Source organism: Triticum urartu, chromosome 1A (assembly GCF_056163025.1).
Source record: "Triticum urartu cultivar PI428250 chromosome 1A, HENAU_Tu73, whole genome shotgun sequence".
NCBI lineage: Eukaryota > Viridiplantae > Streptophyta > Magnoliopsida > Poales > Poaceae > Triticum > Triticum urartu.
Window position 1 is genome coordinate 428,544,798 of NC_141873.1, and position 17,151 is coordinate 428,561,948.

Consider the following 17,151-nt stretch of genomic DNA (forward strand, 5'->3'; position numbering starts at 1 on the left):
AAAAGCTGCTGTGTACAAGGGAAAAATTCTTATACCATTCTAAGGTTTAACAAGGTTTAATATCGTCGTCACTCTACTATAGGCAAGTCACTCAGATTTACCATCCCATATAGCAAGGCGAATAATAAGAGTAAGTCGGTATGGTGATCAATCCATCCCGCACCCAAATCATTACCATGTATATAGTTTAGCGAATCTCGTATACTAACACTCGGTCATCCTCACAAGCATTGCAGAATTTCTCTTGTCGATGAACGAAGTTCGGATAAATCCATAGATTCTGCAAGCCAAGCAACCATCTATCGTTCCTTCACAACTCTCAGGTTTTGCGTAATTCCTATAAGATCGTCTATCGATAAACGCCGTATCTTCCTCCGGGGTTTTTCAGCAAAAATGTGCTTGCTTCTTGGTAGGTCCTGGGGCATGTGGGTTATGGCCCATCCCATCACTTGAAAACCTTGAACTCATCATCGGGGCAACTGATCGTTATTCCAACATCCAACTTCCTAGTATTCTTAAATCCATCCAATTGTACTATCTTCCTTCCTTCTATTGGCACCAAACTAGGACATGATTACTCAGACTCATCATGGAGTTTCCATTGATCCATATTTCCGATATCATACCTCCTTTATATCCAATAGTAATTTATCTCTTCATCCTCGTGGGGTATCCCTCATACCGAGATAAAAACTTATACTTATGAAGTCCATATTCCACTTCGTGGAACATCATTATCCTTTCCGCGGTCAAGCGTCCTTACACGGGAATATTGGCCATCTCTGCATGGCACTTCTTCAACTGGGAACCGTGAAACACATCCTGAACTCCTGACAGTCCTTCGGGTAACTCAAACTTGTAGGCCACTTCTCTCATACGCTCCAAAACTCGGTATGGTCCTACAAATCTCGGGGCTAACTTTACCTTAACTCCAATTAGTTTAACTCCTCGCAGAGGGGTCACACGAAGACATGCTCTGTCTCCAATTTCATAGACTACCTCCTTGCGTTTTTAAGTCTGCATAACTCTTCTGCTTGGACTGAGCTACCTTCAGTCTATCTTGAATCAACTTAACATTCTCTTCTGACTCCTTGATCACATTTGGTCCAAACAACTGACGGTCTCCAACTTCATCCCACATACTCTTGGGGCATCACACATATCGAGACAAAACTCGTATTCATTTTTGTCCGAAATCCACTCAGTGGAGTATCCTTATCTTTTCCAGGGGTCAACGGTTCTTACAGGGTACTACCACCCTTAAAATGCACAAATCTTCCATAGACCATATTTCTCTTATCCTCAAAAATGGTCAAAATCCTTCTTCATAGAGTAACAACTCATAAAATCCATATCAGTACCAACGATGCTACTTTATTCATTCTCAAATGATTACAATCTCTCGCTTCTCCATTACATGTCTCAACTCAACACCTCAATATAAAAGAAAAATGTTCTCACTTCTACTACTCCATTTCTTTTGTTGCAAACTCAACTATCTAGCACAAGTTTCCTTCTCCTTAGGGCATTCTCTGGCAAACATATTACTTCTGACAAGTATCGAGGTTTCCTTTTTGGGCAACTGCTGAGGTAGTGCCCTGACTCCTTGCACCTGCAACAGGTGATATGACTCAGGTCCTTCCTGGAATCCAATCGGTTTCTCTTCCTGGACTTTTCCATTCCAATCAGGGCTTCTATTTCCTGTGGGTCATATTCTACTTCCTCTGCCGGGAATTCTACTAGATCCCCATTCAAACAATTTTGGGAGATGTGTCCTTCTTCTCCACATGAATAGCAAGACTTAGTGCATGGTTTACTCGAGTCCTCTTTAGATGTGTCCTCCGTCTCTTCCTTCATCACAACTTCTTCTAAAATTTCCATGAGGGCTCCTTTTCATTACTTCTTTCTTCGTTGTACCATGGGGTAAATATGACACTGAGCAGGATAGTGGGTAGTCCCTTCACACAAGAAACAAGTAATCTGCCTAATTGGGCATTCTTCAACTGGGTGACTTCCTTCACAATTAGGGCATTCATCCTTGTGTTCTTTATGGGTGTGTCCTATTTCTCCACAATTCTTGCATGCGCAAGGTTTCTTCATATCCTTTCCATAAGGCTTCAACTTCTGGGACACAAACCGAGACTTTGGCAAAGTCAACTTAAATTCCTTCCAAGTGGTTACTCCTTGCCATCCATTGATGGTTTGGTACATTCTCCACCAAGTAGCAGCACCTCTTTCAAAGCACTAAAGAGCATGTTGGGTCATATCATTTCCAACTATAGGGTTATTCTCCATGTGATCCTCCATGTTCTGAATCCATCGGTCCGTCTCCAATTGACTTATCGGTCCAGGAAATCATGAGTTCATCTCCATTCATCCTCTATTGGGTCCATGTGGGTTTGGGGTAAGATAAGAGAGAGGGAGAGGGATACACACAATACAAACAAAAGTTTTGAAGAGACAGATTTTATTGTGACTGTCGGAAAAACATCAAACAAATGACAGCTCACAATCGTCGCATCTAACGTAGGTATAAAACAGGGGTTTGGTCTTCTAAAGGTCAATAAATCTTCAACATCTCCAAATTCTTCAAGCCCTGTTCATGCCTCCAATGGCTTCTTCCAATCATGCTTGTCTTGCTCAAGTTCTTTTGCCAGATCAACTCTTATGACGCGAAGTCTCTCGTGACGTCCTTTAATATTCTGGAGTTGCGTTCCAAACTTCTGGTTTCAACATCCTTCGCATGAACCATGGTCCTACTGTCCTTCAGTTCCTGACAAATATCCGGTATCTCGATGTTGTAGCTCCTCCAGCTTGGCTACTTTCAGCTTTTGGTTCCTGATTTCTTCATGAAATGCTTCCTTGTCTAATACGGCTTCATGGAGCTCCACCTTAAACTTCTTGATGTACTACTCCAGATCTTGGTGATACACCTGTTAAGTTTAAAACTGCATCCTTTGCTGATAGATGCTCCATTAGCCTTCTACCATCCAATCCTTCCGAAGGAATGCATGCTTAGCTCAGCTCGGTGACCACAGTATCAATGGTGATGACATCACGGATAACCGTGTTTCTGCCCTTGTCATTGCCATGAGCTATCTTGCCAGTTGATATCTCCTGCCTTAGGGTTTTCTTGACAAAACTTTGAGTTCTCAACTCTCCATGTTTTGGTCTTTCTCCAATACACCTTGATCTCGGGTATTGACAACTTCCATAGTCTGCCAAGTTCCATAAGGGTAGCCTTCCTAGGTCATATAAATCTGGGAATTCTTCAAAGCCTTCAAATTCTACTTGTCTTCGGCCTTCAACTGTTGTAGTTTCCATTATTCAGATGCACGGAAAATACTCTTCATTTCGAAGTGGTCTTAGTTGTCCGATATCTTGTACTTCTTGGAGTGGTCTCATCAGTGGAATCTTCGAGTGGTCAAAAGGGGAAAGGGGTATGGTCTCACTAAAGAGAATTTTTGAATAAGCTCAGAAGAGAAGAGAGGTAAAAGATCTTTTTGAAAGGGAAAGTTGTAGAGAAAAATCTTTGCTATGGGCTTGCCAGTTTCTAGGGTCACGTCCTACAGTCAACATGTGCTCTGATACCATCTTGTAGCGACCTGACCCGAATGGATCAAGTCTCTGTGCTTAAGTGCCATCCATGGATCGGTATGCTGACACACAAAGTACTCGAGGATTTATAGCAGAGGTAAATCACATGTAAAAGTAACGTAAATACTACTACCTCAAATCCAAAATAGCGGAAGTAACAAGGTTGTGGATTCCCATCAACACCAACGGCAAAGTTGAGTGTAGAATCGTAACCCTAACGTATCACTTACTCGTCGTAAGAAACCTGCAACATGAGACGTTGCAGCCCGAAACAGGTCAGTACATTGAATGTACTGGCAAATTCACACCATAGAGAAAATGATGAACAATGGCTATCACTATATGCATATATGGCTGGTGGAAAAGCTCTATGGTTATAATGTTTTTGCGAAAAGCCAATTTTTCCCTACTGCAAAGGAATAATTTTATTTAACTATCATGGTGGTTGTTAAACATTGAGAATGGTTGACAGCATTCTCAATCCCAATTAAGTAACATCATTAAACCCAACAATATTCATTTAAAGTAACGTGATGAGATCAACGGGATAATCCAAGAACTAGATACTCAAGATGTCCATAACCGGGGACACGGCTAATCATGATTAGTTTATACACTCTGCAGAGGTTTGCGCACTTTTCCCCACAAGACTCGATTGCCTCCATTGGATTTCTCGCACTACATGGTGTTTGAGAAACGGATGACCGAGACACAGTCTTTCAGAAGCGCTAGCACCTTATGATGGATAGACCGGTACACCTACTTTCCCCTACATCTGCTAGTCTACCCTGTAAGAGTTCGCACGACTTACTCAACTATGCCAGAGCCCATAATGGCTTGTGGCTGCACACGGAAGTTTCTAGTTTGAAAAATCTCATGATCCCTTTGAGCCTGGGTGGCGGTCCAAAAGAAAACAGGCAAGTCCTGGATTACCCAGGTGCCTAGACAGGCAATCCTAGAATAACCAGGTGCCTCAATCCACCCAGATGTGTGTTAGGTTGCCACCTTAGATAAACCATTAATTAACAATCTCACATCTGTCATGGATATCACTCACCCAATCCACGTCTACTAGCATAGCATGGCATAAAGCAAACGCAGAAGTAACTCCCAAAGGTTTGATAATAAACAGGTAATAGGTACTACCTCATCTACTTCCCATCCCACAATTTAATTCGATCCTAATCATGCAATGTTTGAGGTTTGATCTAATGCAACAAAAACTGGGTATGAAAGGGGATATGATCAAAGTGTGAACTTGCCTGCAATGTTGATGAAGATGATTCGCACTCAAAATTCTTGACAGATCTACTCGTCTCACTCCGGTCAATCTATCGTAAGCAAGCAATATAACCACACATAAGCAATCACTCAAAAGATCAAAAAGAACGAAGAAGACGATTCGGAAACATCAAAACCAAGCAAATAACTCTTGCAACATAAAACAATTTCTAACAGTACCAAAATTATGTGAATTTGGCCTTACTAGAATGTTTAGGTCAAGAGCTTTGATTTGCAAAAAGAATCAACTCAAACGGAGCTACGAAACTCAAGTTACGATCAAACGAAATTTGAATACAAATCTGTTCTAATTCAAATTTTAAACTTTTCAAAAATATTATTTACTTGGATTAATGGATAGAGGAGATCGTAACGAAGACGTGAGCGTTGGTTTCATTGGATTTGGACAAACGAGCAAAAAGTAATGATTGTTTGAAGTTCAGGGACTAAACTGTAGAGAAAATCCTCACATATAGGTCCCTGGCCGGAATTAAAATAGAAAAAGAAAAATACTAAATTACGAACGTTCGTTACCGAACGCTAACGAACGAAAATCATTCGCTACCAGACCCTAACTAACGAACGACCACTAATTAAATCAAAAGAAAAAAGAAAACCCGGCTAAATGAAAAAAAACCAAAGAAACCAAATAAAATAAACCGGATCGGGCGGTTTATTACCGGTTCGGTGGTTTTCTTTTGAAAACCGGCGACGGCGCTTTCCGGCGGGAGCGGCGGTTACCGCGGCGATCACCGGAGTCGGGAGGACGACGGCGGCGGCTCCGGTGGTCGCAGAGGGCAACGGGGAGGTTGGGGAGGGCGGCGCGTCACGGCGAGGAGGATGGCGGCATCGGCGGCGGTCCACGGCGACGGAACGGAGCGGCAGCGGCGAGCGGATCTCGCCGGTGGCTGCGGATCCCGGCGAGTGCGGTGGCAGCGGCGCTGGATCCGCGAGGGCGGCGTGAGCGGCGAGGAGGAGAGAGAGGCGGCGGGGGCGGCGCTTATATGGGGGCGGGGCGGCTCCGTGGCGTGGGCGAGGGGCCGGCCGGAGCCGTGTCGGCGCCGGACTCCGGTGGAGTCCCGGTCGGCCACGACGGGGAAGGCGGCGCGGAGCTGGGCCTTGGCCTGGCCGGTTGGCTGGGCCGGCCCAGTCGGGGAATTTTTATTTTTTTTTATAAACATTTTTTTCAGAGAACTAAAATAATAAAAACAAAATAACTAAAAATACTATATAGGCATATAATATATCAACATTTTCAGAAAAAGATTTTCTACTAGATGAACATTTTTTATAACTTTAAATAAAATCTACAAAAATTCCAATAAATCAAACAATGCTACTGATTCAATAAAACCCACTAAAAATCATTTAAAAATACCAAAATCGTTTCAAATTAATTTTTCTCCAATTTTCTGTTGTGGGGAATCATGTTACCCTAATTTCCATGTATTTTGTTTTTGGAGAAAAATAATTTGAAAAAAAACCCAAATAATTCCAAATTGAAAATAAATTCGAAAGAACTTTGAATTTAATTCTTTGAAACTCCCAACTCATATTTCATATGTTTTGAAGAAGTCATTTTATCTTCGCTCATGAAAATCATTAAGCTGCATGAAGTTTATGAATTGAAATGTTTCCAAATGAAATTCAATTATTTTCAAATACCCTTTCATTTAATTTAAATGGAAGAAGTCATATCATCTTCACTCAAGGGTTTTGTATTTGAAAATAATTTGAATTCATGGAGATCAAAAAGCAAATATGAAAGTTTGGGAAAGTCCTTTTATTCCCTCTCATTTAACTTTCAAAAAGGATTCGAATTTCACTCAATTTCACGCAATCAATCAAACAATCAATCAATTCTATCTATTTATTATAACATTTCAAAATTTAGAATTTTGGGATGTTAGAGCTGATTATGCTAATAACATTGTTGCCAAATTCATACCACCTAGTTTCACATACCAGCAAAAGAAAAAGTTCTTCTATGATTTGAGACATTACTTTTGGGATGACCCACATCTTTATAAATAAGGAGTAGATGGTGTTATTAGACGTTGTGTACCTGAGCATGAACAGGAACAGATCCTACGCAAGTGTCACTCCGAAGCTTATGGAGGACACCATGCTGGAGATAGAACTGGACATAAGGTATTGCAATCTGGTTTTTATTGGCCTACTCTCTTCAAAGATGCCCGTAAGTTTGTCTTATTTTGTTATGAATGTCAAAGAATTGGTAATATTAGTAGACATCAAGAAATGCCTATGAACTATTCACTCGTTATTGAACCATTTGATGTTTGGGGCTTTGACTATATGGGACCTTTTCCTGCCTCTAATGGATATACACATATTTTTAGTTGCTGTTGATTACGTTACTAAGTGGGTAGAAGCTATTCCAACTAGTAATGCTGATCATAACACTTCTATTAAAATGCTCAAAGAAGTTATTTCTCCAAGATTTGGAGTCCCTAGATATTTAATGACTGATGGTGGTTCACATTTTATTCATGGTGCTTTCCGTAAAATGCTTGCTAAATATGATGTTAATCATAGAATTGCATCTCCTTATCACCCACAGTCTAGTGGTCAAGTAGAATTAAGTAATAGAGAGCTCAAATTAATTTTGCAAAAGACTGTTAATAGATCTAGAAAGAATTGGTGCAAGAAACTTGATGATGCATTATGGGCCTATAGAACTGCATATAAAAATCCTACGGGTATGTCTCCGTATAAAATGTTTTATGGAAAAGCATGTCACTTACCTCTCGAACTAGAACACAAGGCATATTGGCCTATTAAAGAGCTCAATTATGATTTCAAACTTGCCGGTGAGAAGAGGTTATTTGACATTAGCTCACTTGATGAATGGAGAACCCAAGCCTATGATAATGCCAAATTATTTAAAGAAAAAGTTAAAAGATGGCATGACAAAAGAATACAAAAGCGTGAGTTTAATGTAGGTGATTATGTATTTCTATAGAACTCTCGTTCAAGATTTTTTGCAGGAAAACTTCTCTCTAAATGGGAAGGTCCTTACGTTATCGAGGAGGTCTATCGTTCCGGTGCCATAAAAATCAACAACTTCGAAGGCACAAATCCGAAGGTGGTGAACGGTCAAAGAATCAAACATTATATCTCTGGTAATCCCATAAATGTTGAAACCAATGTTATTGAAACCGTAACCCCGGAGGAATACATAAGGGACACTTTCCGAAATGTTTCAGACTCCGAAAAGGAATAGGTATGTGGTACGGTAAGTAAACCAACTCCAAAACAGTTTTTAAGGCAATATTTCTCCGTTTTGGAATATTTAGAAAAATAGAAAAATAAGAAGCAGTCCGGGAAGGACACGAGGCCTCCACGAGGGTGGAGGGCGCGCCATACCCTACTGGGCGCGCCCCCTACCTCGTGGGCACCTCATGTGCTCTCCGGACTCCGTTTTCGTACACGACACGTATTTTGGTTGGTAAAAATTCATTATATAATCTCCCGGGGGTTTTGACTCCCGTATCACGCAATTACCCTCTGTTTGTGTTTCGAGCTGTTGCTGCTGCAGATTAGAGCAAGATGTATTCGCAAGAGTCAGCCGGGGAGAGTCGGGTGTCTCGTCCGGCACCGGGATCAATGACAAACAACAATGTCGACCTCTTTGGGCCAGCAACGGAGGAAGAGATGGAGGCTGATTTGAAGAGGATAGATGCCATGGAAGAGGATCAAGAAGTCACTTCCCGCTTTCGAGCTGGATTCACAATGGGAGAACTGCAGAGCTCGACTATTCCAAACTCGGTTATCCCTTCCAATGTTAGATTTCCTTATTATGAGAATATGAAAAAGAGTGTCACTGGTTCTCCCGCAGCTATGCAGCACCCTTGGGTGCAGGGAGCTTTGGCTGTTACAGGAAAAATCCGAAAGGAAATAATGGACCTCAAGCAGCAAGTCAATAAGCTCGAGGAGGAGAATCGTATCCTGAGGGGCATCATCACCTAGAATATCACATCACCATCCCCGAAAAGAGAGACATCATCACATGGGTATGGGCACTCCCCTTGGCAACTGCCAAGCTTGGGGGAGTGCCCCGGTATCGTATCACCATCACTTTTATCTTTACCGTTTTTCTTAGTTTGATCCTTTTGGTAATATCTTGATCTAGTAGCATAAAGTTTTCAGTATGATCTAGTTGTGAGTTTTGCTTTATGATCCTTCTATGTAATCGAGTCCATGAGCTATATAATAAATATTAGTGTTGAGTCAAGGGCTTATTATTTTGCCATGATCCTAAGTGAATAAAAGAAAAGAGAAAGAAATAAAAAGAAACAAAGAGATCATATGGATCTTATGGAGAGTAATGAGCTCACATAGAAAAAGTATGATGAATAAAAGTTGTTGAGAGTTGACAAACATAGTTTTGGTCATCGTTGCAATTAATAGGAGGTAATAAAGAAAGAGAGGTTTTCACATATAAATATACTATCTTGGACATCTTTTATGATTGTGAGCACTCATTAAAATATGACATGTTAAAGAGTTGATGTTGGACAAGGAAGACAACATAATAGGTTATGTTTTCTTACATCTGAGATAAATTATATTGTCATGGATCATCCAACATGGTTGAGCTTGCCTTTCCCCCTCATGCTAGCCAAATTCATCGCACCAAGTAGATATACTACTTGTGCTTCCAAATACCCTTAAACCAGTTTTGCCATGAGAGTCCACCATACCTACCTATGGATTGAGTAAGATCTTCCAAGTAAGTTGTCATCGGTGCAAAGCAATAAAAATTGCTCTCTAAATATGTATGACTTATTAGTGTGGGAGAAAATAAGCTTTATATGATCGTGTGAAATGGAAGAAATAAAAGCGACAGACTGCATAATAAAGGTCCATATCACAAGTGGCAATATAAAGTGACGTTCTTTCACATTAAGACTTTGTGCATCCAACCATAAAAGCGCATGACAACCTCTGCTTCCATCTGCGAAGGGCCTATCTTTTACTTTTACCACCTACCTTGCATAAGAGTCATGGTGATCTTCACCCTTCCTTTTTACATTTTATCCTTTGGCAAGCACAGTATGTTGGAAAGATCCTGGTATATATGGCTAACTGGATGTGAGTTTTCATGAACTATTATTGTTGACATTACCCTTGAGGTAAAACGTTGGGAGGCAAAACTATAAGCCCCTATCTTTCTCTATGTCCGATTAAAACTCCATACCCATAAGTATTGTGTGAGTGTCAGCAATTGTGAAAGACTATACGATAGTTGAGTATGTGGACTTGCTGAAGAGCTCTTATATATTGACTCTTTCCTATGTTATGATAAATTGCAATTGCTCCAATGACTGAGATTATAGTTTGTTAGTTTTCAATGAAGTTTACGATTCATACTTGAAATTGTGATTGAATTATTACTCTAGCATAAGAGATCATATGACAAGAATTATATAAGTTGATGTTCTAAGAATGATCATGATGCCCTCATGTCCGTATTTTTTTATCGACACCTCTATCTCTAAACATGTGGACATATTTTTCAATTTCGGCTTTCGCTTGAGGACAAGCGAGGTCTAAGCTTGGGGGAGTTGATATGTCCATTTTGCATCATGCTTTTATATCGATATTTATTGCATTATGGGCTGTTATTACACATTATGTCACAATACTTATGCCTATTCTCTCTTATTTTACAAGGTTTACATAAAGAGGGAGAATGCCGGCAACTGGGATTCTGGGCTGGAAAAGGAGCAAATATTAGAGACCTATTCTGCACAGCTTCAAAAGTCCTGAAACTTCACGGAAGTCAATTTCAGAATATATAAAAAATACTGAGTGCAAGATGTTCACCAGGGGGGCCACACCCTGCCCACAAGGGTGGGGGGCGCGCCCTACCCTCCTAGGCGTGCCCCCTACCTCGTGGGCCCCCTGGTGGCCCTCTGATGTCCATCTTCTGCTATATGAAGTCTTTCGATGAGGAAAAAATCACGAGCCATCTTCTCAGACGAAACTCCGCCGCCACGAGGCGGAACCAATCTAGGGTTCTGGCGGAGCTGTTCTGCCGGGGAAACTTCCCTCCGGGAGGGGGAAATCATCGCCATCGTCATCACCAACGCTCTGCTCATCAGGAGAGGGAAATCTCCATCAACATCTTCACCAGCACCATCTCCTCTCAAAACCCTAGTTCATCTCTTGTATCCAATTCTTGTCTCCAAGTCTGGGATTGGTACTACTAGTTTGCTAGTAGTGTTAATTACTCCTTGTAGTTGATGCTAGTTGGTTTATTTGGTGGAAGATCATATGTTCAGATCCTATATGCATATTAATACCCCTCTGATTATGAACATGAATATGCTTTGTGAGTAGTTATGTTTGTTCCTGAGGACATGGGAGAAGTCTTGCTATTAGTAGTCATGTGAATTTGGTATTCGTTCGATATTTTGATGAGATGTATGTTGTCTCTCCTCTAGTGGTGTTATGTGAACGTCGACTACATAACACTTCACCATTATTTGGGCTTAGAGGAAGGCATTGGGAAGTAATAAGTAGATGATGGGTTGCTAGAGTGACAGAAGCTTAAACCTAGTTTATGCGTTGCTTCCTAAGGGGCTGATTTGGATCCATATGTTTCATGCTATGGTTAGTTTTACCTTAATACTTTTGTTGTAGTTTCAGATGCTTGCAATAGAGGTTAATTATAAGTGGTATGCTTGTCCAAGTAAGGACAGCACCCAAGCACCGGTCCACCCACATATCAGATTATCAAAGTACCGAACGCGAATCATATGAACGTGATGAAAACTAGCTTGGCGATAATTTCCATGTGTCCTCGGGAGCGCTTTTCTCTGTATAAGAGTTTGTCGAGGCTTGTCCTTTGCTACAAAAAGGATTGGGCCCCCTTGCTGCACTTTATTTACTTTTGTTACTTGTTGCTCGTTACAAATTATCCTATCACAAAACTATCTGTTATCACTTATTTCAGTACTTGCAGAGAATACCTTGCTGGAAACCGCTTATCATTTCCTTCTGCTCCTCGTTGGGTTCGACACTCTTACTTATCGAAAGGACTATGATAGATCCCCTATACTTGTGGGTTATCAGTGGTCTCTAGAGCCCAGCTCGGAGGTCCTTTGGTAGATCCAACCATTCATCTTCTGCGGAATTCCCATATCTACCACCCCTCAAAATTTCAGCTCGATCCGCCGGTTCAAACTCTGGGAACCTTTCGATGAGCGGACCAATTTTCCGATATGTTCTCTGCATGAATACAAATCTGACTCGAATTCATGTTTCTTTATGAACGTGATATTGGAAAACCTTTTTAAAGGAATTTTCTCCTAGGGTATTGTGCGTTGTTCTTAACATGTGCACATGAAATTTTAAGCCTTCTCTGAGGTACTCTTCACCCCCACGCTGGTGTCAAACCAGTCCTGTAACAATGCTCCACGGCTGCCGACCTGCGCTAGACACGTCGTCGCTTTGTTGAGCCGAGCTCAACTTCTTCGAATCATCATCTCGACGAGCTGAACAAGAGTACGGCATTGCGAAGGATGTATCATCACCAACATCGCCACCCCACGGATTACATGGAGTGGGCACACCGGCATCGTCGCACGGTCACTTCATCAAACCGACATTGACCATGTCACAAGTCACGACCTGCGTTGGCATGGCCGCACTGTTGCTTCTTCAAGGCAATGTCCATCACGCTGAACTGCTTCAACACCTCGGCTGACATGACAGCTGCAACACTCCTTACCGACCCGCTCCGTCACCTCGGCTAGACCGGGGGCTTCGCTATCTCTTCATCAACCTACTCCAGAAACTTCGGCATCACCAGCCGACCAGCTTCATCACGTTAGTCGGACCTGGGGCTTTGCCTCGGCGAGCCAACCTTTGCCAGCATCGCCATGCCGTCGCTTCATCGCCCATCAGGCAATGGGTGTGCGGATCGAGTCCCAATTTTGGGAGTAACTTTTCTTCAGATTGCTACAACAGATAAACCAGGTGCTATTAATCCTATTAATTTTTTCTTGCTTGGGTTTACTTTTTCCGAGGAATTATTACTCTGGTTTGTTCCATCATCTGTACACAGGTCTGTCAAGTGATGGCCGCATTAACGATGGTTGCGTGATGTTTCGGTGAATTTACTGTCTGCAGTTCGGCAAACGCCTCATCAGGGACTCGGACCGCCCTGTGAATACATGCTTTGTCACGCCAGCGCCCTGCACCGATATTGGCTTCGAAGCCAGGCCACATCTCTTTAGAAAAAAATGCATAAATTAATTATGTGAGGTTTTTCTTCTGTATTTATATTATTATTTTTTGGACTGCACTATTTTACATGTGTAGGTAATCGACTTCGACTGCGTCACGCAGTCACTTCGGCAAACCGACGCCGTCATCCCAATCGGCGTAAATCGGCTCGCGTGATCACCTTGTTATCGAATTGCCACGCTGACATGTTCGGTTGCCTCGGGGACTTCGGCATCATTGAGAGAGCTCTACCTCATCGAGTGTTCGGCACACGGGCCATATTTATTTTATAACTCACTTTGCATAAATTATTAATTATGCAAACGAGTTTTTATTCTATTTTATTATTAATACTATTATCTCCGGCTTGCACTATTTTATGTGCACATGTAAATGATCCGGGTTGGGCAGCGCTGTCACCTCAGCGTACCGACGTACCACGTCACCTCGGCTGGACCGGGGCTTCGTCATCACTTCATTAACCCACACCACGGACTTCGGCGTCATACTGCCGGCCTGCTCCGTCGCCTCAGTCGGACTATTGGTTCCACCCCGCCACATTAGCCATGCGATATATGTTGCCACTTCGGAGTGCCGAGCTCTTCACTCCGCCACGTCGGGACCATCTTGGGGGCTGGGACCTTGTCCCGCCGTAAGCTCGGGTCGCGCATCGACACCGAGCACATTAACCAGCTAAGTCGCTTCCATGCTCAGGTTTTTTAATTCTTGTTCGGTTCGACCAAACATTATATTTATGTTAAAATATGTTTGTCAAAAATGAGGTTCATTAAAAACCACTTTTCTTTGCCCGTGTTAACCGGGGCTCTTAAATTTATATGAGCCATTTTATAATAAGTGTTCTTCTTCTAAGTCGTTGCAAAGTCTTTTCCTACCACTCCTTTCTCGACTCGAGTGTGTGGTCAATAGCCATATAGCCTGTTTTCTCTCTTAGACCGCTCGAGTTTAGTTCGCTAAACTGGCTTAACAAGCAGTACTCCGCCTTCGGGATAGGAGGTTGCAGCCATAGGCTGACCCGCTTGAAGTCTTGAGATCGGATGTGTCATATTAATGCATGACAGAAGCACAAAAGTAAGACCAATTTTCGGATTGGCACCTAATGACTTGATTTAGTTCAGGCGTAAAGTTTTTACTGCCGTTTTTTGGGTTTCCAAGCCTATGAAACTTTTAAACTATTTGTGTGTTTCTAGCATAACTCTCGCAGTGCAATGCCGGACACCTTTAGAGATTCGGCAAAAACATTCTCGGATATTGCTATATATGCATCGGTTTCGAATTATGTCTTTGGTCAATAGTTGGGTTGCCCGGCTCCTATGCTTGCCTCCTATGTCCCGCTTTGTTCAGCTAGGTGTGCAAAGGGAGAACCACTGCGATTTCCAGTTTGAATGGTTAAGCACCTCAGTGGAGAAAGCCGAAAACTGACTATCACAATGGGCGAAAACTGGTCAGCGATCCGATGATGGTGTCAAACTATAGATCGATATTGATTACCCCGTGATAAATGATGGGCCTTTCATAACATTGGCCGAAGTGTTAATGGCTAGACTTCGGTCGATGTCGAACACTAACCAGGGGCTCGTAGCTAGCTTTCCCAGTTTAAAGCTCCTATGATTAAGTGAAAGTTATAAAGACCGCATATCTGATTGCCTTGTTTCCGCTAACACAACTGCCTTCGGGCACCGAGACGTCGGCTAAGGGTTGTTTTGTTACTACGGAAACACCATGCGTAGCATCTACAAAGGGGTAGAAGCCGACGATGGGCCACTTTCAAATGATAAACGGTCGGAACGGAGTCAAAATAAATATCATCAACATTTGTATTCATTATACAAGCATTGCCTTCCGTAATTATCATTATAAAGCCATAAATATGCATCAATTTTACTTAAGATTTTGGCCAAGCTGGGTTGCCTGGCTCCTGTGCTTACCCCTATGTTCCCGATTGTTCGGCTAGGCGGTAAAGGGAGCACCTATGTGATTGTTACTACCGGGTCATCCGAGTTAGTACCTCAGACTGGGTGAAGCCGAAAGCTAGCGATCTTAAAGGATATAATTGGTCGGCAACGGCGGAAGTGAAAATTTAGGTTCGCTAAAGACCACATAGTTCGGTAACTTTCCCCAAACTGAATCCTCAATATTTTCCTCCCACATTGATCGGAGGTGAGGTTTCATGATCATGATCAGCATGACAACCCAAAGAAAGGAACCGATAGCAGGACTATTTTCTTTGGAAGATGTTTTTTACATTTAATAGCAATATAACATTCTCTCTGCATACCTTTGTTTATAAAGCCATATGGCCGAATTGCCTTGTTTGTCGTAAAACTTTGCCCTTGTAAAGGCTTTATAAAGTAGGACAAACACTCCCGAGCTACTAGCCGAGGAGGTTGAAGCTGATGGTCGGTCAACAAAGTTTTGTACAATGCAAATCCAAGCATTAATGATGTAAATTACTTGGATACACAGAATCATTACACATAAAAATTGTGAGTAGAATCCATTTACTGCCACCCATCTTTTAAACCCCTTGGGGCCTACCTTGGCGAGCTCGGATTTCGACCAGCTTTAAGCTCCTTCAAAAGATCTTATTCTCTTTTTCAGAAGTTTATGATAAACACAATGAATTTTTCTGTCAAATGGATATCGATCCTTAATTCAGTTACCCATGCCCACATTAAGGATCGGGGGCTACTAGGCTTCACGCTCATTATTTATAAATATTAAAGGGTCACATCGATCCCCTGATCTGGTGTTGCCACCCGACCAGTGGCTCGGGGGCTACTGCATTGCCTATTCAATGCAAAAAATTCAAAGTGCTCAGTGTTCCGCATGACCGAACTATGGACAAGCGCGTCTTCGAACAACAATAAGTATCATCTGGGACTTATCCGGCATGAAAGCACAAGTGCTCCCTAGGTGGTTTTGATAATTGATGACAACATATCTCTTGTTGGACTAACATTTCTATCTAGCATGTTTCAGATAAGTTCAACAATGGAGTGGCATGGACTAAAGGTTGTGGGAACTCCTTCAAGATGCTAAGGACAAAGGATTGGCTAAAGCTTCAAGCTCAAGACTCTTCATTTTACATTTTAGTGATCCAAGATCACATTGAGTCCATAGGAAAAGCCAATACTATCAAGGAGGGATGAGGTGTTGCTTAATGAGCCCCTTGCTTCATGTGCTTAATGATATGCTCCAAAATCCTCAGCTACTTTCCCACTTCCACATATGACCTAAACCCTAAGCCAAACTCGGTCCTACCGATTATTTCTATCCGGCGCCACCGAGTTTCACTTGTCATTAGCCACTGCCAAACCCTAGCAATTCGGTTCTACCGATAAGGATCTCGGTCTCACCGAGATGGGGTTGCAAACTCTCTGTTTCCCTTTCATAACTTTTCGGTCCCACCGAAAGAGCGAATCGGTCCCACCGAGATTGCAATGTAAACTCAGTGTTTCCCCTTTGTAACTTTTCGGTCTCACCGAGTTCCACTCGGTCTCACCGAAAGAGCAAATCGGTCCCACCGAGTTTGCCTGACCAACTCTCTGGTTAGCTAATTACCAAATTCGGTCTCACCGAGTTTGTGTAATCGGTCTCACCGAGATTACGTTATGCCCAAACCCTAACCGAATCGGTCCTACCGAGTTGCATGTCAGTCCCACCGAAATTCCTAACGGTCACTAGGTTTACTATTTCGGTCAGACCGAGTTTTCTGATTCGGTCCCACCGAGATTGGTAAATTGTATGTAATGGTTGGATTTTGTGTGGAGGCTATATATACCCCTCCACCTCCTTCTCATTCGGAGAGAGAGCCATCAGAACACACACACACCATTCCAACTCATATGTTCTGAGAGAGAACCACCTACTCATGTGTTGAGATCAAGACATTCCATTCCTACCATATGAATCTTGATCTCTAGCCTTCCCAAGTTGCTTTCCACAAAAACCCTCTTTCCACCAAATCCAAATCTTATGAGAGAGAGTTGAGTGTTG